The 21,447-nt window shown below is 43.2% G+C and overlaps 1 protein-coding gene across 3 annotated transcripts in view; it reads left to right on the top strand.

The window, feature by feature from the left end:
* The window catches only part of ANO10 (anoctamin 10), a 237,346-nt gene that overhangs the window by 95,732 nt on the left and 120,167 nt on the right, over positions 1 to 21,447 (top strand). The window lies entirely within an intron of this gene.

The raw sequence follows: 21,447 nt of genomic DNA, 5'->3' as shown, positions 1-21,447 counted from the left end.
CGATGTAGCCCAACCTGCTCCCTGCCAGCTACCCAGATAGCGGCAAAGAGCTCCATCAGCGCCGGGTGCCATCCATGCCAGAGGCCCTGCAGGTGGCACAGGAGATCATGTCCCTCCCAGTGCCACCTATGCCGGCTCCTGTGGTTCCCTGCTCACAGGATAAACCCGCATTCAGACCGCTTTGGTCCCCACCTCACCATTCCCATCACCGGGTACGTCCCCCCAGCGCTCGCCCTCCCGTAGTCGGCACGCATCTGACCGCGAAAGGCAGACGCAGTGAACCCCATTCAGTCACCAGACCTTGGGCCTGGGGAGAGAGGCTCGAGGAACAGCTCACTGGCTACCAGGCACAGACCTTTGGATGCACGCACCCCCCAGCAGGAGTACTGGTCCCGGCACCCGGTATCTCCGAGACTGTGATACCACTCCGGGGACCTGTCGAGGGATTGATGTTACTAGTCCTCGGACAATTGCCAGTCCCCAAGGAGGGCATCACTGCATGCAGGTGCTTCCCGGCACCGGGCCTGTCCCGACTCCTGGTCCTGCTCCTCATCCTGGTACCGCTCATCAAGCATGAGACATAGATCGCCGGCTCCAAACCATCGCGGATCTGTCGAGCGCCACCAGTCCCTTAGACCCCTCTTCAGATCAGATTCCAGGCGAAGTAACCAGCACCAGTTGGGACAGAGCCACAATTCCGCTCCACCCTGGTCACCTGGGAGCGACCACCCAGGATCCAGCCCTAGTTCAGAGCGAGGTTCCCTGAAGCAGGCTCCGTGGCCTTAGGCACAGTGGTCGACACTGTGGTACCCATGGAACCCGTGGCGGTTCACTCAGGCCACCTGCTCGGTGTCCGGAGCCTTGGAGAGACCAGCTGCCTCTCTCTCCCACCATCCTCCGGTGCACGAAACCTTGGGTGCGAGGACACCACAGGTCCAAGAGGAAGCAGGGGAACAAGTCACTGGGCCACCAATGGTTGTGGAGGACCCTATGGCACTGGCATTTTCCTTGTTGTCGCCAGACAATGCTATAATGGGGGCCCCCTCCCCCGGTTCCTGTGGATGATGCTAAAGCGCACCAGGAACTACTGATGTATGTTCATCCTCTGTGTGTCATTGCTGATATGGTAAGAGGTTGCTTGGATACTAGTGTGAAGGGCAGGGTATAAATATGTAGAGGAAAGGATATTACCACATAGTCTAAAATATATTTATCCTGTCTTACTGTAGGTCACAAAGTTGTATGGGGATTTCATCCTAGTCATTCTAATTATGTCAGAAATGTCAGAAATAGCACAAAGTTTGGAATATTTGATAATCTTGGTTCAGAGACCAGGTCAGGAACAGCAGGGTGGGTATACAGGTACTCGTGGCCTTTGGATGGCACAAAGTACTTGTGCTTAGCCCTGTTGGAGATGGGTGGCAGGGAGGAGGGAGTTTGCCAGAGGACATTAGTGGTGATCTTAGAGACCCCATCATGAAGGGGCAGAGACACCCTGGCCGGTGCTGTGGAGTAGAGGACATCAAAGAAAGAGTCTGAGGGCTCCTCTAGCTCCTCTGCCAGGGGACCCAGGTTGTTAGCGACTAGACAGACCTACCTGGCAAAGTGGATGAGGTTCTACGGTTGGACAGCTGAACGGGGCATCTCCCCTTTGCATTCTTTGGTGCAGTCGATCTTAGACTACCTGTTTCATTTGAGGAACCAGGGCCTCTATCAGGGTGCATCTGGTGGCTATTTCTGCCTTTCATCTGCCAATCCAGTGGCAGATGGTGTTCTCCCATGACATGATGGTCAGGTTCCTCAGAGGTCTTGAGAGACTTTTTCCACAAGTTCAGTTCCCGGTCCCTCAGTAGGATCTCAGCTTGGTTCTGTCCAGGCTCATGGGCCCACCCTTTGAGTTTTTGGCCTTGTGCTCTCTGTCTCACTTATTGAGGAAGGTAGCTTTCCTGGTGGTGGTGACGACATTGGTGAGGCGAGTCTCCGAGCTGCGAGCCCTGACCTCAGAACCACTGTACATGGTCTTCTGTTAGAACAAGGTCCAGCTCTGATCCCACCCGGCCTTCCTTTCCAAGGTGGTGTCTACTTTCCACATGAACCAGGATATCTTCCTTCCAGTCTTCCGCCGTAAGCCCCATGAGACTAGTGAAGAGAGGCGCCTTCACGCTTTGGACGTAAGAAGGGCCCCGGCTTTCTACCTAGATTGGACAAAGCCTTTCCATAAATTGACTCAGCTTTTCATCTCTACAGATAGGATGATAGGATGAAGGGCCTCCCGGTGTCCATGCAGAGGATTTCTCACTGGATCTCTCATATTCGGACCTACTATGAGTTAGCAGGAGTCCCTCTGCTGCCAATCGTCAGAGCCCACTCAACTGGAGCACAGGCATCTTCGGCGGCCTTCCTAGCACAATTCATGATCCAGGACATCTGTCGAGCTGTGATGTGGTCCTTGGTGCACATGTTCACGGCCGACTATGCCATCACTCAGCAGGCCAGGGATGATGCTGAGTTCGGCAGAGAGGTGTTGCAATCTACACATCCATGAACTCCTACCCACCTCCAAGGGGTGCTGCTTGGAAGTCACCTAAGTTGAATGGACATGAGCAAGCATTCAAAGAAGAAAAGACAGTTACCTTTTCCATAACTGGTGTTCTTCGAGATGTGTTGCTTATGTCCATTCCACAACCCGCCCTCCTTCCTCACTATCAGAGTTTCTGGCATGAAGGAACTGAGGGTGCAGGGAACTGGCGATGCTCTATATACCGCGGCATGTACGCGCCACTCCAGAGGGCGCCGGAGCTGGTCCCTTACAGATACTGCTGAGGAAAAAACTTCTGGCACTGGTACATCTGGCGAGCACACACACCTAGATTGAATGGACATGAGCAACACATCTCGAAGAACATCAGTTATGGAAAAAGGTAACTGTCTTTTAAATCAACTGAAGTATAAGCTTGTCATCTTAAGTGGATAGCTTTGAGGAGAGTTAAAAGTGTGGCGCTGGATGGCTGAGTTTCACTTCTTAGATAATATTAGAAAGCAACTTCAGTCTAGAGAGGAGGTGGATAGAAAGCCTGAGTGTAGTAACTTTAAAATAAGGTTACTCTGCCACTAGAGGGCACATGAATATTTAGTTTACTTGTATAACTCAGTGCATTGGAGAGGTTTTATTTTTACAGCCTTCTAATGATTCACAGGACCTGAGAAGAATGCCAGAGATGGAAATGAGATAGTAAACACATTAGTATCAGTAAAGACAAAAATTCCCATGTTAAGTATTTCATAAACTAGTAACCTCAAATCACTAGTTTTCTGAATTTTGGGAATAAAATTAGTTTGCTAGAACAATCCATAACATGGCATAGAGTCTTGTAAACAGTGAGGGAATATGGGAGAAAATACAAAAGAAAATATTTCATCAAATTATTTTTAAAATGTGTCATCTTTTTGCTCTAATGAGGGCAGTCTGATGCAGCATATTTTAAAAAAATATATATATTTTATCCCATGTTCAGGTATAAATTAGCATCAGGAAAAAATATTAGCCCCCCGGGATACTATTGTAGCTATGTAATTTCCATGTGTGCCACAACAGAAAGGACACATGCTGCTAGGAAACAAAAGCCAAGTTGCAAATGAAGGCGGTATTATGAACAAGCAGACCTTTTCATAAGTGACTTTCCTCTCTACCTTCCTGCATAATTCTGACCTAGGATGTAACGTATGTTAGAGAGCACAAGGCTTCAGATAAATTGTATTTTACAAGATGAAATAAATCCTCCTCAAACACTGAATTATAAAGCATATGTGAATCCTTTAAATGCAGAAACTTTCTCCAAAAAGTAGGATTGACACATCTCTTCAGCAAACACCAGGCATCCACTTTCTGACAAACTGCACTTATCTTTGCTTCCATCTCCCTTTTTATCAAAAAGTACACATTCATCCTGCTTAGTTGTAAATACTTTATGGAGCACTTTTTTGTGTGTCAGGACACTTTCCAATGAATGAGTTTTAGTAAGAAATCTGCCTTATTTACAGTGTTAATTAGAATTCCGGTGTAGGTTTCCTTTCCTTCCTGTTCACAAAGCCTTAATAGTAATTGCGGGATATAAAATATTTTTTGGCACTTTTTGATTGCATGTGTTTGTTTTTAAACTTTTTTTTTTGGCAGTGGCCTGCTTTGTCAGTGCAGATTGGATGCAGATAGGTTTCATGAAAATTGATAATGGCTTTAGGCTTTGTATTCATATGCATTTAAAAGGAAATAAGTGGAGAGGTGAGGGAATTGTTCTTATTCATTGTATTTTTTCCCCTTTGAGGGTCTTGTAAATACCCTTTGGGCTGTGAATATCCTGAGGTTTTTCCTTAAAATTTCCCACCATTGCACTATGAGTGGTGCATCTGCAGCAGTGATAACAACAGTGGGAGTTCTAGTGTAGCTAAGGCACCAGTGTTTTTACTTCCATGTCATCTAGCTGTGCTCAAAACAAGTGTATACAACATATTGACAAAAATGGTGGTGGCTCCACACTAGATCATTTACTGTTATCATTGGTGTCAGTAGAATGGCTTGGAGTTCTAAGAAAAGGATTGATGCAAATATTATTTTATTTTGAAAGGCAGGTAGGGAGCATACACAGCATTCTGGACAAAGGGAATGAACTGGGTCTGGTATTCTCAGAAAATAAGATTACAAAAATAGCAAAAAGGGACACACACAACAGATGCCGGCCCTTCAAGGTAGAAGTGACTTCTTGAGTTTAATATAGTTCCAGAATGCTGACTGCTGAAGAGATCACAGTTATCTTTTCCCAGAAGACTTGTGCTTAGTCTCTCCAAGACAGCAGTGTTCTTCACTTGAGTCCACTGGCTATTTTCTGGACCTCAGAATAAGGCTCTCATATATCTTGCTTCATTAATTAGCTTAGCAGTAAGTTTTTTATGCCATTTGGCTGAATTATCTTTCAGCCAACATTCTTAAAGCAAGATCTCTTGGATCTAGTGGTACTATCCTTCTGGCTATCTCTGTTGTTTGTTTTGTGCATCTCTTTTCTTCTGAGATGGAGGCAATTTTCCTTGTAGGGAGGCCTGTATATAGCTCTATCAGAAGCCCATGAAGGCCATTCTTTTGTTACAAAACAGGTAACAGCACATCTATTCCTTCTGCATCCGTTTGGGATTAAGCATATTGCTGGTTCAGGAATCGAGAATCGAACTCAGATCTTAACTTTAGTCCCTTATGAGAACCATTAGAATGTTAGATTGGTCTTTTAATTTCTTGCCTTTGGCAGGAGTGGTGGGAAGCTTCTATGATGCTGTCAAGGTTCCTTCCCCACTCTGAACGCTAGGGTACAGATGTGGGGACCTGCATGAAAACCTCCTAAGCTTATCTTTACCAGCTTAGGTTAAAACTTCCCCAAGGTACAAAATATTCCACCTTTTGTCCTTGGATTGGCCGCTACCACCACCAAACAAATACTGGTTACTGGGGAAGAGCTGTTTGGAAACGTCTTTCCCCCCAAAATACTTCCCATAACCTTGCACCCCACTTCCTGGACAAGGTTTGGTAAAAAGCCTCACCAATTTGCCTAGGTGACTACAGACCCAAACCCTTGGATCTGAGAACAATGAAAAAGCATTCAGTTTTCTTACAAGAAGACTTTTAATAGAAATAGGAGTAAATAGAAGTAAAGAAATCCCCTCTGTAAAATCAGGATGGTAGATACCTTACAGGGTAATTAGATTCAAAACATAGAGAATCCCTCTAGGCAAAAACCTTAAGTTACAAAAAAGATACACAGACAGAAATAGTTATTCTATTCAACACAATTCTTTTCTCAGCCATTTAAAGAAATCATAATCTAACACATACCTAGCTAGATTACTTACTAAAAGTTCTAAGACTCCATTCCTGGTCTATCCCCGGCAAAAGCAGCATATAGACAGACACACAGACCCTTTGTTTCTCTCCCTCCTCCCAGCTTTTGAAAGTATCTTGTCTCCTCATTGGTCATTTTGGTCAGGTGCCAGCGAGGTTACCTTTAGCTCCTTAACCCTTTACAGGTGAGAGGAGTTTTCCTCTGGCCAGGAGGGATTTTAAAGGGGTTTACCCTTCCCTTTATATTTATGACAGATGCTAAAAATGTTAAAGTATTACATTATATATAAAACAATCTTATTTTTGCATCTGACCAGTTGGAGCTATTAGTATGGTTAGTTGTGATAGTGTTATTAATAATCTACTACTATGGGCGTAGACACGATGTCAAGAAAAGAACATTTTGTTGTGTTGGTTGTGGCAGCCAACAGTGTGCTAACTCCTTTGTTTGTGTGTATGTGTGTAAAAACCCAAAATATACACCAATATTTGTATTTTTTGCAAAATAGTTTAAAGAAATATCTAGATTTTCTATTACCACTTTGTTCACTGATACTGCTTTTTCTAGTGGTAGATCTCCTGGTAAAGTTAATGGTCCAGACTGCTACATAATTGTAAATTTGCCAACAGTGCTTTAGTCACCGATGAGATATGTTTGAATTGCAGTGCAGTGACAAAGCAAATGGTGGCATGTATCTCTTTTCAGTGGTAACTTGGCTCCTGGTGTTGATGTAGATTATTTTTCCTTTTTCTTCATTGTAAATGTTTGCAAGTGCTGCAGACAACACTGAAGCCTCTCATTGAGTGTGCCTGACAGCTGCAGAACCCAGATGCCAAGACCTGGCTCCCAAACCTCGACCTCTTCTTTGGCTTCTTGTCTGGTCTCTTAGCTGGCTCCACTGCTGGCTGCTGTGGCAGCTGCAGAATACTCTACAGAGGAGATACAAAGCTAGCTTGTTCAGAATCTGCTTTATTGTTGGCACGTGGCTTTTTTTTAGGACTTACCTTAGAGAGAAGTATGCCACTTGTTTTTAACATATTCTGAGAGTAGTATTCTTTAAATACAAATCAATGTATAAAGCTCCCTTATTGCAAATGGAAGGTGTTTTGCCTCCTATTTCTATTTGAAGTAAAAATATACAGTATTTGGGGTGTGTTTATTCCCCACCCCTAGGCCTTTTTATGTTGCACTGGCTTTCTGTTTTTTAAAAAAAGTAGTCAACATCTCCATTTTATAAAATATTTCCCTCATTTAAATGTTTGTAAGAGGCAAGCTTGTCTGAGAATGTGGCTAAAGTACCTGAAAAGAACTGTGTGTTTGTAATATATGTTCCCTCTTCCTCAAACCACAGATTCAAACTTTTGAGGTCAGTAGCCACTAGTTATGTGAGTCTTCTGATATGGACATAAGGTGGATTTATATGGGTGAAGGGACGAACAGAGACATGGGTACACAATGGTGACCTGGATAAAGAGCCTCTGAACTCTGTTTAGTCCAATTGAAATCCGTACCAAGGAAGTATTCAAAAAGTATAACATTCTGTTTCAACAAAGAAAATATTGACCTCCAAAAACCCCATATTGTAATGTATTTTTTATTATTAAAACCAAACTTAAACTTAACAGTGTCAAATGAGCTCTAATGCGCAGAAAGGATGGGGGTAGAGGTATATGACTGAGTAACTAAGGGTGTAGATTGTCATACCATGTTTGCTCCCAATCTAAGGCAATACAGGGAAGGTTTAAGATTGTCATCTTTAATTTAATTCCTAGCTTTTGTTGAATTAATGTCATAGCTTTGATATTTTAATAATAATATTGTGTTAATATTACTTCTAAAATAAGATAATTTTAGAATTACATCAAAACTGTTTTCTATGTCCTACACCATTGTTTTTATATTTTTTAATTTTCTTTTGAAAAAGACCAAATAAGGCAATGTGACTAGTACACAGCGGTAAAGATAAGCTGTGATATGATGGGCTTCCAAAGCCTGAAGCAGTTTTAAATTGGGAAGTGCAGGAATACTAGATCCACATTTTTGAAATTGTGAACCAGAGATGGTAGGAGTGGGTTGAGGGCTGCTTGGGCCTCATTTGGATTCCACAGGAAAGTCCTCGAAATTAGCAGTTTTCAGGCAACTGATTAATATTAAAGTGGAAAGGGAATAGTGTACAGATGCCAAGAGAAGATGAACTTGCTGAAGGGTTTTGAGTCCAACATGCATGGGAGAGCCACAGGTCCTCCCCTTGAAAACATTATTTGAATTTTGTAACTATTGAAAAAAAATTGCTTGTAAATGATGCAGTTTGAAATCCTTGGATATTGAAGACTGGATTCTGTACAGTAAAGGTACAAGCTTTCCTATGCTGTTCTGGAAAGGTTGTCTATAGAGTGTGAGAGGGTATCTCGGTCTTCAGACATATTTAGTCATTGGTACATTTATTAAAATTATCAGGGTGCCATTTAGACCCTATTACAGTGGTCCCCAAACTGTGGGGCATGCCCCCTTAAGGAGGCACAGAGGAACGTCTGGGTGTGTGTGGTGGACCTGGGCCAACCCCCCGGGAGGTGGGAAGGGAGCACCACCCAGCCTTGCTCTGCCCCAGTCCTAGCCACCCTGACACTGTCTGGTTACCCACATTAACTGGCCTTCGCCACCGGGGGCAGGAAGAGCAGCGCTGCTGCTGGAGCCTGGAGGAGCACTCAGGGACTGCTCTGGTAAGAGAGGTACCGGCAGCTCCCCTGCTGTGTCCCGAGCACAGCTGCCCCTCCCCCATCCTACCTCACTCACCTCCCCATCCCCGGAGCACAGCTCCCGCTCCCTGTCCTGACCCACTCACCCCTCCACCCCCAGAGTCTGGCTCCCCATCCACTGTCTTCAGAGCCGTCCCTTGGGTACAGCGAATTGGGGCGACTGCCCCATGCTTCTATAAAATCGTGAGGAGATGGGCAGAGAGGGGAGGCGGATGGGCGGGGTGAGGAGGCGAATGGGGAGTCTAGCGGCAGGCAGAGAGGAGCCCCCCTACCAGAACCTCCCCCTCCCCCCAGTGCCTCCTGCCCGCTGGCGGGTCCTGCCAATCAGCGCCTCCCCCTCCCTCTCACCACCTGCTGCAAATCAGATGTTTCGTGGCATCAGGAGGCGCTGGGGGAGGGGAGAGGATCAAGGGCACAGTGCGCTCTGGGGAGGGGGCAGAACTGGGTGGGGAAGAGGCAGAGCAGGAGCGGGGCCTGGGCAAAGCTGAGGTAGGGAGCACCTTCCCAGCAGATTAGAAACTCAGCACCTATGTCCCGGGCCCTGCACCCCCCCTAGGGACAGCCCTGCCTGTCCTGCCCCACTCACCCTACCCCAGCTCCCAGGGGCACACAAACTGTGTAAGAGGGGGGCACGATTGAAAAAGTTTGGGGACGACTCCCCTATTATGATGATACCACCCGCTCATTTCACACAAAGCAATGAGTGGTCATCAAGTGATTTTATTGGTCATTACTTATCGGAGTCACATTAGAACTAGAAACCTAGAGGTGAAAGGGCTCAATATCAAATTACTAGTATCTCAAGCTATTAAGTCTCTTAGACTTGAAGCAATGTAACAAATTAAATAGTTACTTTACTTTGGCATTTTTTTCAGTTTTCTGAAGTTACACCAGATGAACCGGCCTGTCCCGTTCACTTGGGACGGATCTACACTTAAAATACTGCAGCAGCGCACCACCAGTGCAGCTGCGCCATTGTAGTGCTTCCGTGAAGACACTGCTATGCCGAGTGGAGCGCTTCTCCTGTCGGCATAGTTTATTCACCAACATAAGAGGTGGTAGCTATGTCGACGGGAGAAGCCCTCCCATCAACATAGGGCTGTCTACAGTGCGGGTTGGGTTGTGTATCCGCATCACTCAGGGGTGTGGATTTTTCACAGCCCTGCACGAGGTAGTTATACCGATGTAAGATGGCCACCAGTACCTTCTGATGTTTGGATCAGCTCTTGAAGCAGCACCTCTTGTTTCTGACAGGCATTTTGGGCACAGTGATTGTCATCTTTGTATTTTTTTCTTCTCTTTAACCTGTGCCCTCTCTGATTTCCTGTATTTTTTTCTTTTTGTTTATTTTATCTTAACCTCTTCCCCTACTAATGCTTTGTTGACATCCTTCCTCTTCCACTTCCTTTTGTTTTACTTTCCTGATTTCCCACATACAATCTTCTTCCATCCCTTTGTCTTACCTTGTCCCATATTAACTTTTGTTCTGTTGCCCATCTCCTTTACTTCACCCACCAAGTAGGCTACTTGCTGCTGGGGATGTGATTCCCAGTTTTAGTTGGCCTATGCCTGCTCACTCTCATTGAGCTACTTCACTGAAATAAAAGGAGTACTTGTGGCACCTTAGAGACTAACCAATTTATCTGAGCATGAGCTGTAGCTCACGAAAGCTCATGCTCAAATAAATTGGTTAGTCTCTAAGGTGCCACAAGTACTCCTTTTCTTTTTGCGAATACAGACTAACACGGCTGTTACTCTGAAATCTGTTCACTGAAATAGTAGTGAACTTGCAGTAACACAGGCAGTGGCAAGTGGCGGCATGACCTACCATCCCCCCATCCCCCTGATTACATACCCACCTGGTCTGGGCTGGTTTGTACTTGGGGCAGCTAGCACACAGTGCTCCTCGCTGCTGCTCCTGCTACTGCAGCTACATTACTATTTTAGCACAGTAGTCTCATGAGTAGTGCGAGTATGTGTGCTCGAGCTGGGTATCACAACCCCAAATCCAAGTGTAGACACAGCCATAAACTGGAGAAGGGGGGAATTACTCCCCATCAGCTAAACTGGCTGTTGAAATTGAAGGTGCATCTGTGATTCGTCTGATTGTATTCCCATTGAACAAAAAGGAAAAATTCTGTAGGCTCGAGTAGGGGCAGGATAAAGGCCCTCAATTAAGATTATGGCTGCAAGAAGTTTGTTTGTTTGTTTGTTTGTTTTTAAGATACTTCAGCAGATTATATGGAAGCATTTTAGAAAAGCTGTTGTAACTAGATAACCTCTGTCCATTTTTCAAACTGCCTATAGTTCCATTTCAAAGTGGATGAAACAGTAATAAATATTGAGTCCCTTGTACTTACAATGTATTGGGATGTGAGTATTTCTCCTCCTACTCACCCAAATAATCGAGTGAAATAAACAAACAAACAAAAATAAAATAAAAAGAGACCCAAAATACAAGAAGCCCGTACTCTATAAAACTTCTTGCCTTCTACTCATATCCCCAAAATTCATTGTCTTTGCACCCCAGAGACAGGATAGGACCCTGTGGCTTAGTCTCTGATGCAGTCCCATCCCCCTCTTTCCTTTACACCATAAGCGGATTTGGCTTCAATTGTGTTGGTTTACAATGCTTAATTTACATAGCCAACAGAGAGACTGGTGAATCATTGTCCTTTATTTGACCCAAAATCTGTTTGTCCACACTTCCTGGAACAGATTTTAAAACATCTTTTCAGTACATATACCCAACTCCTTAAATATTATCTGTACATACATCTCACAATGATTATGCAAATCAATATGACATAAGCTTTTATTAAGTACCTTCCATGATATTCTTTATGGATAAATATTATGAAAGCCCATATGCTAGGTGTAGGGAGTTTGTCAGGTCTGTTAGGAGTTGCTGACACGGAGTAGTGAACCCTTTGCCAGCTGGTGGGCCGATGGGCCTCTGTGTCACTGTATATAAAATGCTAACCATCAAAACTGTAGTGTTTGGATTCTGAACAGCAGTTGGATTGGGCAGGTATGCAGCCATATAATGAACAGGTTTTTGGTTTTTTTTGTCCGTCTTCCATTTTGCTTCCAATTCTTGGGTCCTCACAGCTGCTGTGCAGCTGGTGACTGATGAGTCGTAAATCTTAAGTGGCATCAAATCCAAAACATAAAATCCCTGTAGGAAACTGCAATCAGCTGCTTTGGGAACAGAAAGTTCAGCATCCCTGGGTCTTGCTGCTGCCTCACATGCCCAAGATTCTACCACCACTGCCTGGAAGGGGAGATTAACTCCTGAATATAGTAGCCCCACCTGAAAACGTTTTCTCATATACCTGCCTGAGAGGAGGCAAGTAGTAGAATAGTGCCTTAGGCAGGTCTGGAGCAGGAAATGTGGAACAAGTAGAGGAGAATCTAACTGAGGATGTCTAAGCCCAGCTGTAGTCTGCAGCCTGCACAGGAAGAGCTGCTGTCTGAGTCAGCGCAGCCCAAAGGGGAAGTGGTTTCACAACTTGGTTTTTTTTTCATTCTGACACGTGGTTTTGATATTCCTGTATAAAAATGCTTGCTCACTGAGAAAAGTCGAAAGAGTTCCATACACTGGGATTGTTTATTGTGTAGTCAACCTGAGCCAGTGGAAACAGGTGAACCAAACTAGTACAGAATGTAATCCAAGTATGAGTTATGTTTAATACACGTGAGTTTTTTCCATAGACAGTATCCAGTCAGCTATGTACTGTATTATAAGTAGCAGAAAGGAAAGCTAAATCAGAGTGGGTGATCTCCTGGCATTTGGGTTGGAATGACTAAAACTCACATCACTTACTCATTATTCCTTGTGCATTTGCTTTTTCATTCCAGTATTCTTACCCCCTGCTGCTTACCAGGGAGCACTTTACAACCCTTTCAAATTAGAAATTCTGAATGCATGCTTCTGTTATTTTAATACACCTCTTCTGCCACTGCCTTTTTTCATCTGTGCTCATTCAGACCATGAGTAAGCTTGAAGCCATCCTGGCTCTGTGTTGATCTATTTTTATCTAATGATTGGTTTTCTTGCTTAGGGATTCACACATTGTAAATGAAGATACTGATTGCCTTGTCCCTGCTGATATTTTTGTTTCCTGGTGAATTGCCATGTTGTATTTAAAATTGTCATGCTTTGGAATGTTAGCTGGAAATACTTGGGATGAATGGAAGAATAAACACAAAAGAAAACTGAGTTTAATATAATGACAGATTTCAGAGTAACAGCCGTGTTAGTCTGTATTCGCAAAAAGAAAAGGAGTACTTGTGGCACCTTAGAGACTAACCAATTTATTTGAGCATGAGCTTTCGTGAGCTACAGCTCACTTCATCGGATGCATACTGTGGAAACTGCAGAAGACATTATATACACAGAGACCATGAAACAATACCTCCTCCCACCCCACTCTCCTGCTGGTAATAGCTTATCTAAAGTGATCATCAAGTTGGGCCATTTCCAGCACAAATCCAGGTTTTCTCACCCTCCGCCCGCCCCCCCCCCACACAAACTCACTCTCCTGCTGGTAATAGCCCATCCAAAGTGACCACTCTCTTCACAATGTGTATGATAATCAAGGTGGGCCATTTCCTGCACAAATCCAGGTTCTCTCACCCCCTCACCCCCCTCCAAAAACCACACACACAAACTCACTCTCCTGCTGGTAATAGCCTATCCAAAGTGATCACTCTCCTTACAAAGTGCATGATAATCAAGGTGGGCCATTTCCAGCACAAATCCAGGTTTTCTCACCCCCCCACCCCCACCCCCATACACACACAAACTCACTCTCCTGCTGGTAATAGCCTATCCAAAGTGACCACTCTCCTTACAACGTGCATGAAAATCAAGGTGGGCCATTTCCAGCACAAATACAGGTTTTCTCACCCCCCCCCCTTTTTTTCCAAAAAAACACACACACACAAACTCACTCTCCTGCTGGTAATAGCTTATCCAAAGTGACCACTCTTCCTACAATGTGCATGATAATGAAGGTGGGCCATTTCCAGCACAAATCCAAGTTTTCTCACTCCCCCACCTCCCCACACACACAAACTCACTCTCCTGCTGGTAATAGCTCATCCAAAGTGACCACTCTCCCTACAATGTGCATGACAATCAAGGTGGGCCATTTCCAGCATAAATCCAAGTTTAACCAGAACATCGGGGGGGGGGGTAGGAAAAAACAAGGGGAAATAGGCTACCTTGCATAATGACTTAGCCACTCCCAGTCTCTATTTAAGCCTAAATTAATAGTATCCAATTTGCAAATGAATTCCAATTCAGCAGTTTCTCGCTGGAGTCTGGATTTGAAGTTTTTTTGTTGTAAGATAGCTACCTTCATGTCTGTGATTGCGTGACCAGAGAGATTGAAGTGTTCTCCGACTGGTTTATGAATGTTATAATTCTTGACATCTGATTTGTGTCCATTTATTCTTTTACGTAGAGACTGTCCAGTTTGACCAATGTACATGGCAGAGGGGCATTCCTGGCACATGATGGCATATATCACATTGGTGGATGTGCAGGTGAACGAGCCTCTGATAGTGTGGCTGATGTTATTAGGCCCTGTGATGGTGTCCCCTGAATAGATATGTGGGCACAGTTGGCAACAGGCTTTGTTGCAAGGATAGGTTCCTGGGTTAGTGGTTCTGTTGTGTGGTATGTGGTTGTACTTTGGATAGGCTATTACCAGCAGGAGAGTGAGTTTGTGTGTGTGGTTTTTGGAGGGGGGTGAGGGGGTGAGAGAACCTGGATTTGTGCAGGAAATGGCCCACCTTGATTATCATACACATTGTGAAGAGAGTGGTCACTTTGGATGGGCTATTACCAGCAGGAGAGTGAGTTTGTGTGTTGCGGGGGTGGGGGGGGGGCGGAGGGTGAGAAAACCTGGATTTGTGCTGGAAATGGCCCAACTTGATGATCACTTTAGATAAGCTATTACCAGCAGGAGAGTGGGGTGGGAGGAGGTATTGTTTCATGGTCTCTGTGTATATAATGTCTTCTGCAGTTTCCACAGTATGCGTCCGATGAAGTGAGCTGTAGCTCACGAAAGCTCATGCTCAAATAAATTGGTTAGTCTCTAAGGTGCCACAAGTACTCCTTTTCTTTTTGAGTTTAATATAGCACATCTTACAGTTTGATATTATTTTCCCAGTTTGTGTCTTTTAATTAGAAGAATCAGCCCCAAGATGCTTTTGATTTTGTGTGTATACCACAGGGAAGTGCACAATATAAATAGATAATTGAATGTATATGTTTATATAAAATAATTAAATATGTGCTGTATATCTATAAAACTGATTTAAATCACCACTAAAATTTCATCACTTTTGGGGCGGACTATAGAACATATTTTTTACCAGAGTCCAGCATCAACTAACACATTTGCAGATAGGAAGTGAGAGGAAATGTAGATAAGTACACATTTTGAGATTTGGCTATGTTACTAATGCTAACATTCTGTTCCTCTCTTTTTGCATTGGAATGGGATCTCTCATCACAAATGATCAAGACCTTGATTTTAGTTCACATCTATATACATTAGAAGTAAAGAGCTTCCTAGCACCATGCTGGTACATTTTTGAGTTGTGATTTGGTGGGAAGAGTGCTATATAGTAAAACACAAACTGTACTAAACCATGTATATTCTAGCTGTACCTGGAAACTTTTTAAGAAAATCTCAGTGTAAATGTCAATTTGAAAATGAGTAAAAAGAAATGTTTGACTGTAATATTGGAAAATTGCTGTAAACAAAAGTTAGAACAGAATAAACCCTAAAGGTTTATATCAATGCATATTTATTATCATGTGATGAACTATGCAGATTCATTTGGATCACGTTCAATAATCAGTTGCACAAATACAAAATGAGAAATGTCTGACTAGGAAGGAGTACAGTAGAAAAAGAATCTTGAGGTTATAGAGGATCGCAAACTAAATATGAATCAACAGTGTAATAGAGTCGCCAACAAAAGCGAACATCATTTTGAGATGTGTTAGCAGGAGTGTTGTAAACAAGACACAAGCAGTAATTTTTCCACTCTACTCAGCACTGATAGGGTCTCGGAGTACTGTGTCCAGTTCTGGGCACCACTCTTTGGGGAAGATGTGGACAAACTGGAGAGAGTCCAGAGGAGCGCAACAAAAATGATTAAAGGTCTAGAAAATGACTCATGAGGAAAGATTGGAAAAAAAAATTGGGTTTGTTTAGTCTGGAGAAGAGAAGACTGACGGGGACATAAGTCATCACGTACCTAAATGGTTGTTATAAAGAGAAGAATAAATTGTTCTCCTTCACCACTGAGGACAGGACAAGATGTAATGGGCTTAAATTGCAGCCAGAGAGATTTAGGTTAGCCATTAGGAAAAACTTCCTAGCTGCAAGGGTAGTTAAGCACTGGAACACCTTACCTAGGGAGCATGTGGAATCACCCTTGTTGGAGGTTTTGAAGATCAGGTTAGACAAACATCTGCCAGGGTTGGTCTCTAGATAATACTTAGTCCTGCCTCAATTTAGGGGACAGGATTAGATGACCTATCAAGGCCCTTCCAGTCCTACATTTCTATGATTTTATGTTCATGACCATAAAACATGATAAACAGAAGAAGCATAGAATATGGCTAGATAACATAATTATATCATTATTAGTTCCTAAGAATTAAAGTCCATTTTATTTGTATTTGGATTTGCACTGAAACAATTTATTAAAGCTACAATATGTGTTTTCTTAGACTAATTTCTCATTTTAAAACCTAGTTTAATTCAGATATTCTTTTGCAGGCTCTATAGAAATATATTTATCAGAGATGGTAGCTATGATGCTTATCTCTGTTTTTTTTTTGCAGTTTGGTCATTTATGTTGAATTGTAATTGACTAACTCTCTCCTTACCTATCCACTACAGAATTCATTCTTGCAAACACTGAATTAGTCTGATATTCATGCTAAAACATGCTGCAGGTCTTGCATTAGAATTATACAAAATAACATGCCATCAGTAAACACATTTGTAAAAAATAATTCTGTACATGAAGAACAAAATTACAGATGTACTGAGCAAAACTTTAGAAACAAAGTCCATACTATAGCAACAGTTTTCAACGTAACTTTTAAAAATGTATCACCTTTATCTCTAATTTTCCATTTTATTCAACCATCATAATTTTAAAGCTTTGGCTACCCAATTGAGAGAGAGCAGTAATTGATGTTACCTCATTGAGAGAGACTGTTTCTAGATTAGTATTTTTTAAAAAAAACCATAAACAAACGTATCTGTAAGACGGATGCAGACACTGTTGAGCTGATGGTTAATTAGCCAAGGTTAATAAAATGTGGTGGTACTGTGTTTAAAGTCTGTTAGCAGGACTGGAAAATTTAGCAAGTAGGATTGAGGAGCTAGTTTATGGGACAGAGCTAATTATGAGAATGGAGTCTATAATGAGAGAGATAATTTTACAGTCCATATGTTAGTCATATCCCTGCCTAAGATATAAGATGACAGCATTTTTAATGCTGCATCATTGAATTGATTTTATTTTCTGAATTTTCTGATTCCATGGACTGTTTTTTACTTAATACTTTGAGTGGATAATGCAAATGTATTACTGTATTTAATGCTGCAACTTTAAAATAAAAGTGATTACTACGTCTCAGCCTACACAAAACAAATTCTCAGCGTCTGTTAAAGGAAAAAGAAGATGTTACTGCATCCAGGATGGCAACATGTTCTACTCTGGTGCTAAACAGGAATAATTCCAAGGAAACTGATTATTGAAAGAACCAGGCAATCATTTATCTTTCATAATTTATCATGATGTGAAAAAATATTCAGAGAAAGTGCAAGTTTGAAATGTTGCCCCACAATTTTAATAGTTAATGAGAACTTTACACTATATTTAATTGAATATATTTTCATCTCTAGCATTATATTATAACACTTTGAATTTCAACAGCATCTTGCAACCAACGAGCTCCAAGAGCTCTACAATTAAGTCTCATAACTCCGATGTGAAATAGAGACTTATGAAATGGCAATCCTGTTTGTAGTTGGAGAAATCTGAGGCACAGTGAAGTGAAATTACTTGCTTTATGTCACACATTTTGTTAGTGGTTCAGCCAGAAATAGAACCTGGTGGTCTTTACTCACACTGTTGTGCTAGGATTGTCTATCATCGTTATTCAGTATGCACACCCTGTCCTCCTTAGCAGTGGGTCGGGGTAGTGATACCACCATGGTTACACTCTATCGGACTGTCCTTAGGCTGAAAGCAGCATGGCCTAGAGGCTGGAGTCAATACGGCGGCCCTCGGGTACAGGGCTGTGCGGCTTAATGGCCAGAGTCCATGTGGCTTCCCTTGGAGTCAGGGCTGCGTGGCCTAGTAGTAGCATAGGGCATCGACAGCCCACTTCACCTCCAGTGCCGCCTCCTCAGTCGTCGAATAGTATGTCTCCTTGGGGAACAGCTTATGGCTTAGATATAAAATGGGGGTATTCTTCCCTGTTGAATTCCTGGGATAGGACGGCCTCTAGCCCGGCTTCTGAGGCATCTGTTTGCAGAGTGAAATCTTTTGAGAAGTCCAGATGTATGAGGACTTGTTCCTGCGCTAGCCATTTCTTCAGTGTTTGGAAAGCCTCCTCGCACTTGCACTTGCCAGTGTTGGGAACTTTTGGTTAGGTCAGAGAGGGGGCCACTATTGTCGTGAAGCCAGGCATGAAATGCCAATAATATCTGGCCAATCGCAGGAATTGGCATACTTGGTTCTTCGTTGTCGGCGCTGGGGTATTAGATAGGGCTTGCACCTTATCTATCAGTGGTCGTAACTTGCCCTCTCCCACTATATATCCAAGGTATGTCACCTGTCATCTCTTCCTGCCTGAGATGGCATTTGGCGGGGTTGGCTGTGAGGTCCACATCCCGAAGGGCTTTGAAAACACTGGCCAGGTGTCAAAGGTGGTCCTCCCAACTGCCGCTGTAAATCACAATGTCATCTATATAAGCTATCACGTATCAGTTGTGAGGCTGTAGCATCCTGTTCATCAACCACTGGAAGGTGGCGGCTACTCCATGAAGCCCGAAGGACATTGTTATGAACTGGAAAAGACCATACGGTATGAGAAATGCAGTTTTCATCCTGGAGTTTGGCATCAGGGGTATCTGCCAATACCCTTTTATTAAATCCAGCATTGACAAATATTTGGCTCCCCCAGCCGTTCCAGGAGCTCTTTGATGCTTGGTATTGGGTATGCATCAAACTGGGAGATGGCATTGACCTTTTGAAAAGTCAATGCAAAATCGGATGGCCCCGTCTGGTTTCGGAACCAATACGATCGGACTTTGCCATTCACTTTGAGATTCTTCCACCACTCCCATCTCAAGCATTAACTCCAATTTCTGGTGGATGGCGTCCCGCATATTCCTGGGGAGGGGCCAGTTGTCCCTTACCCTCTGTACCAGGATTGTTGCAATGTGGTGACTTATGATATCGGTCTGCCCTGGGTGTGTGACAAGACGTCCAGGAAGTCCTGTATGAGACGTAACTGTTCTCACTATGCGGGGCTAAGGCCTTCTCCCATTACCACTAGCTTTGGATCCAGAGGTTCTCCCAATAGTGGTTCCGGTTCTGGGGGTGAAGGAGCGATGAACAAGGCCTCTCTGTCCTTCCAGGCTTTTAACAAGTTCACGTGATACATGCATACTTACGTCGCCCTGGCAACCTGATCTCATAATCTACTGGTTGCACCTGACAAGTCACCTCCAAGGGGCCTTGCCACTTGGCTAAGAGCTTCAATTCGGTGGAAGGCATAGTAGAACCTGGTCTCTGGACTCAAAGCTGTGCACCTTAGTCCCTTTGTTATATTGTTGCTCCTGGGTTCTCTGGGCTTGTAACAGGTTCTCTTGAGCGAAGGCCCCCAAGGCCTGGAGATGCTAATGGAGTTGTAACACCTAGTGGGTAGTCCACAGGACCTGGGTCTCTTATGCTTTCCAGTCCTCTGTCAAAAGATCGAGGATGCCCTGAGGTTGTTTCCCATAAAGGAGTTCAAAGGAGAGAACCCGGTTGAGGCTTGGGGGACCTCCCACACAGCAAACAGTAGACTGGCAACAAGTCCCAATGTCTGAGATCATCTTCTACAAACTTTTGCAACATTGACTTGAGAGTTCAGTTAAAGTGCTTGACTAACCCATCAGTTTGTGGGTGGTACACTGAGGTCCTGAGAGTTCGAATGTACAGAAGGTGATACAATTCAGCTACCAATTTGAAGGATACATTGGTGCCCTGATCAGTTAGGATTTCTTTGGGGATCCCAATCCAAGCGAAAATCTTCACTAACTCCATTGCAATGTTAGGGGCTATGGCCGCACACAAGGAGACTGCCTTGGGATAACGTGTTGTGTAATCAACAAGTACGAGGATAAAGTGGTTCCCTGTTTAGCTCTTCTCTAGCAGTCCCATGACAGCCATGCCAACTCATTCAAATGGTGTACACAGCATTTTGGCATGCTTCAAAAGTCTTTCTTCCTGTAACTTAAAACTCTCAGAACTTTTAAAATGAAATCTATAATGTGAGGTAAGGCAACTCAAGATAAAAAGTAGAATTTTTTGGGGACCACTGTAGAGGTAACATACTTCATCTGTGGGAAAAGAGCAGTGCCTTAAGTAAACGGTATTGACAGGCTCTAAAGGGACTCTCATTAAGTACTCCGTAGCCAAAAAGATGGTGACTCTAATGCAGCTGTGGGAAAGTGGAGACTGCTACAGAGGCTTGTGCTCTGACAACTACAATAAAATCCCAGAGGAAGATCTTTCCAGTAAGGTAACTTAATAATGTGCTAGAGGAAGAAAGGTATTTTATTGTAGCTTAATAGGACACATTACAGATGCTTAAAAAAATATTCCACACAATTTTCTGTGTAAACTGAACATTCCTTAGCTACTTATAGTTGCCACCTCACATATGAACAAAACCCAAATTAATTTCTCTTTTAGCCATTCCTATCAAAGCATTATATTAAATTATAATGCCTCTGACTCTGAGTTTCCTCCTTCTGGTCCTTCTATAGCTGTTGAGGTCTTCTCTCCTGCTTGAGGTGGACCTCTCCTCTTCTTTCCTCTCCCTGGCTGCTTGCCATATACCTTTCACATATTCTTTAGAGTTCTTAGCTGCTAGTTTTCCTGGCTCTTTCTCCATATACTTTTCTCACCCTCTACTCCCACTCCCATCCTTCATGTCTTACAGATTTTGAGCATCCTAATATCCTTCTATCTGTGGTGAATCACTTCCTAGGCTGCTTTCTTACTGCCATCTTCTGCCTCTGATCAGCAGTTCACTGTAAATATACTAAACTCTTGCAATAAATCAAGTATTGGGAAGGGCTCAGAATCAGTTATGATAGATTAGGATATCATATCAGATCCTAAACTGCACGTTATGTTGTCCATTGTAAGCAGTACAATAGAGAGAGAGGTGATCATTTGTCCAGTTCTGAAGGGTGGCATTAACTTGTTACCACTTTACAGTACATTAAGTTCTCAGCTTTTAACATTTGTACAGCTTTAAGCATCCTCTTTCTTACTTGTTTTCCAGGGTTAATGAACTGGATCCTAATTAAGCAAGTCATATGAGTTTTGTTCATTTCTGTTATCTAAGGTGGTGTCTCAATATATTATAATTGTGATAGTTAATGTATATTGTTAGTTTGTCTTTTACACACTTTCTGGGATGGCCTGTTACATTTGAAAACCTAATCTTATTCCAGTGGAGGAGGTGATTACAGTCTTCAAAT

This window comes from Chelonia mydas, chromosome 2 (genome assembly GCF_015237465.2).
Source record: "Chelonia mydas isolate rCheMyd1 chromosome 2, rCheMyd1.pri.v2, whole genome shotgun sequence".
Lineage (NCBI taxonomy): Eukaryota > Metazoa > Chordata > Testudines > Cheloniidae > Chelonia > Chelonia mydas.
Note: the sequence above shows the minus strand (reverse complement) of the source record. Positions and strands in the feature narration are given on the sequence as shown.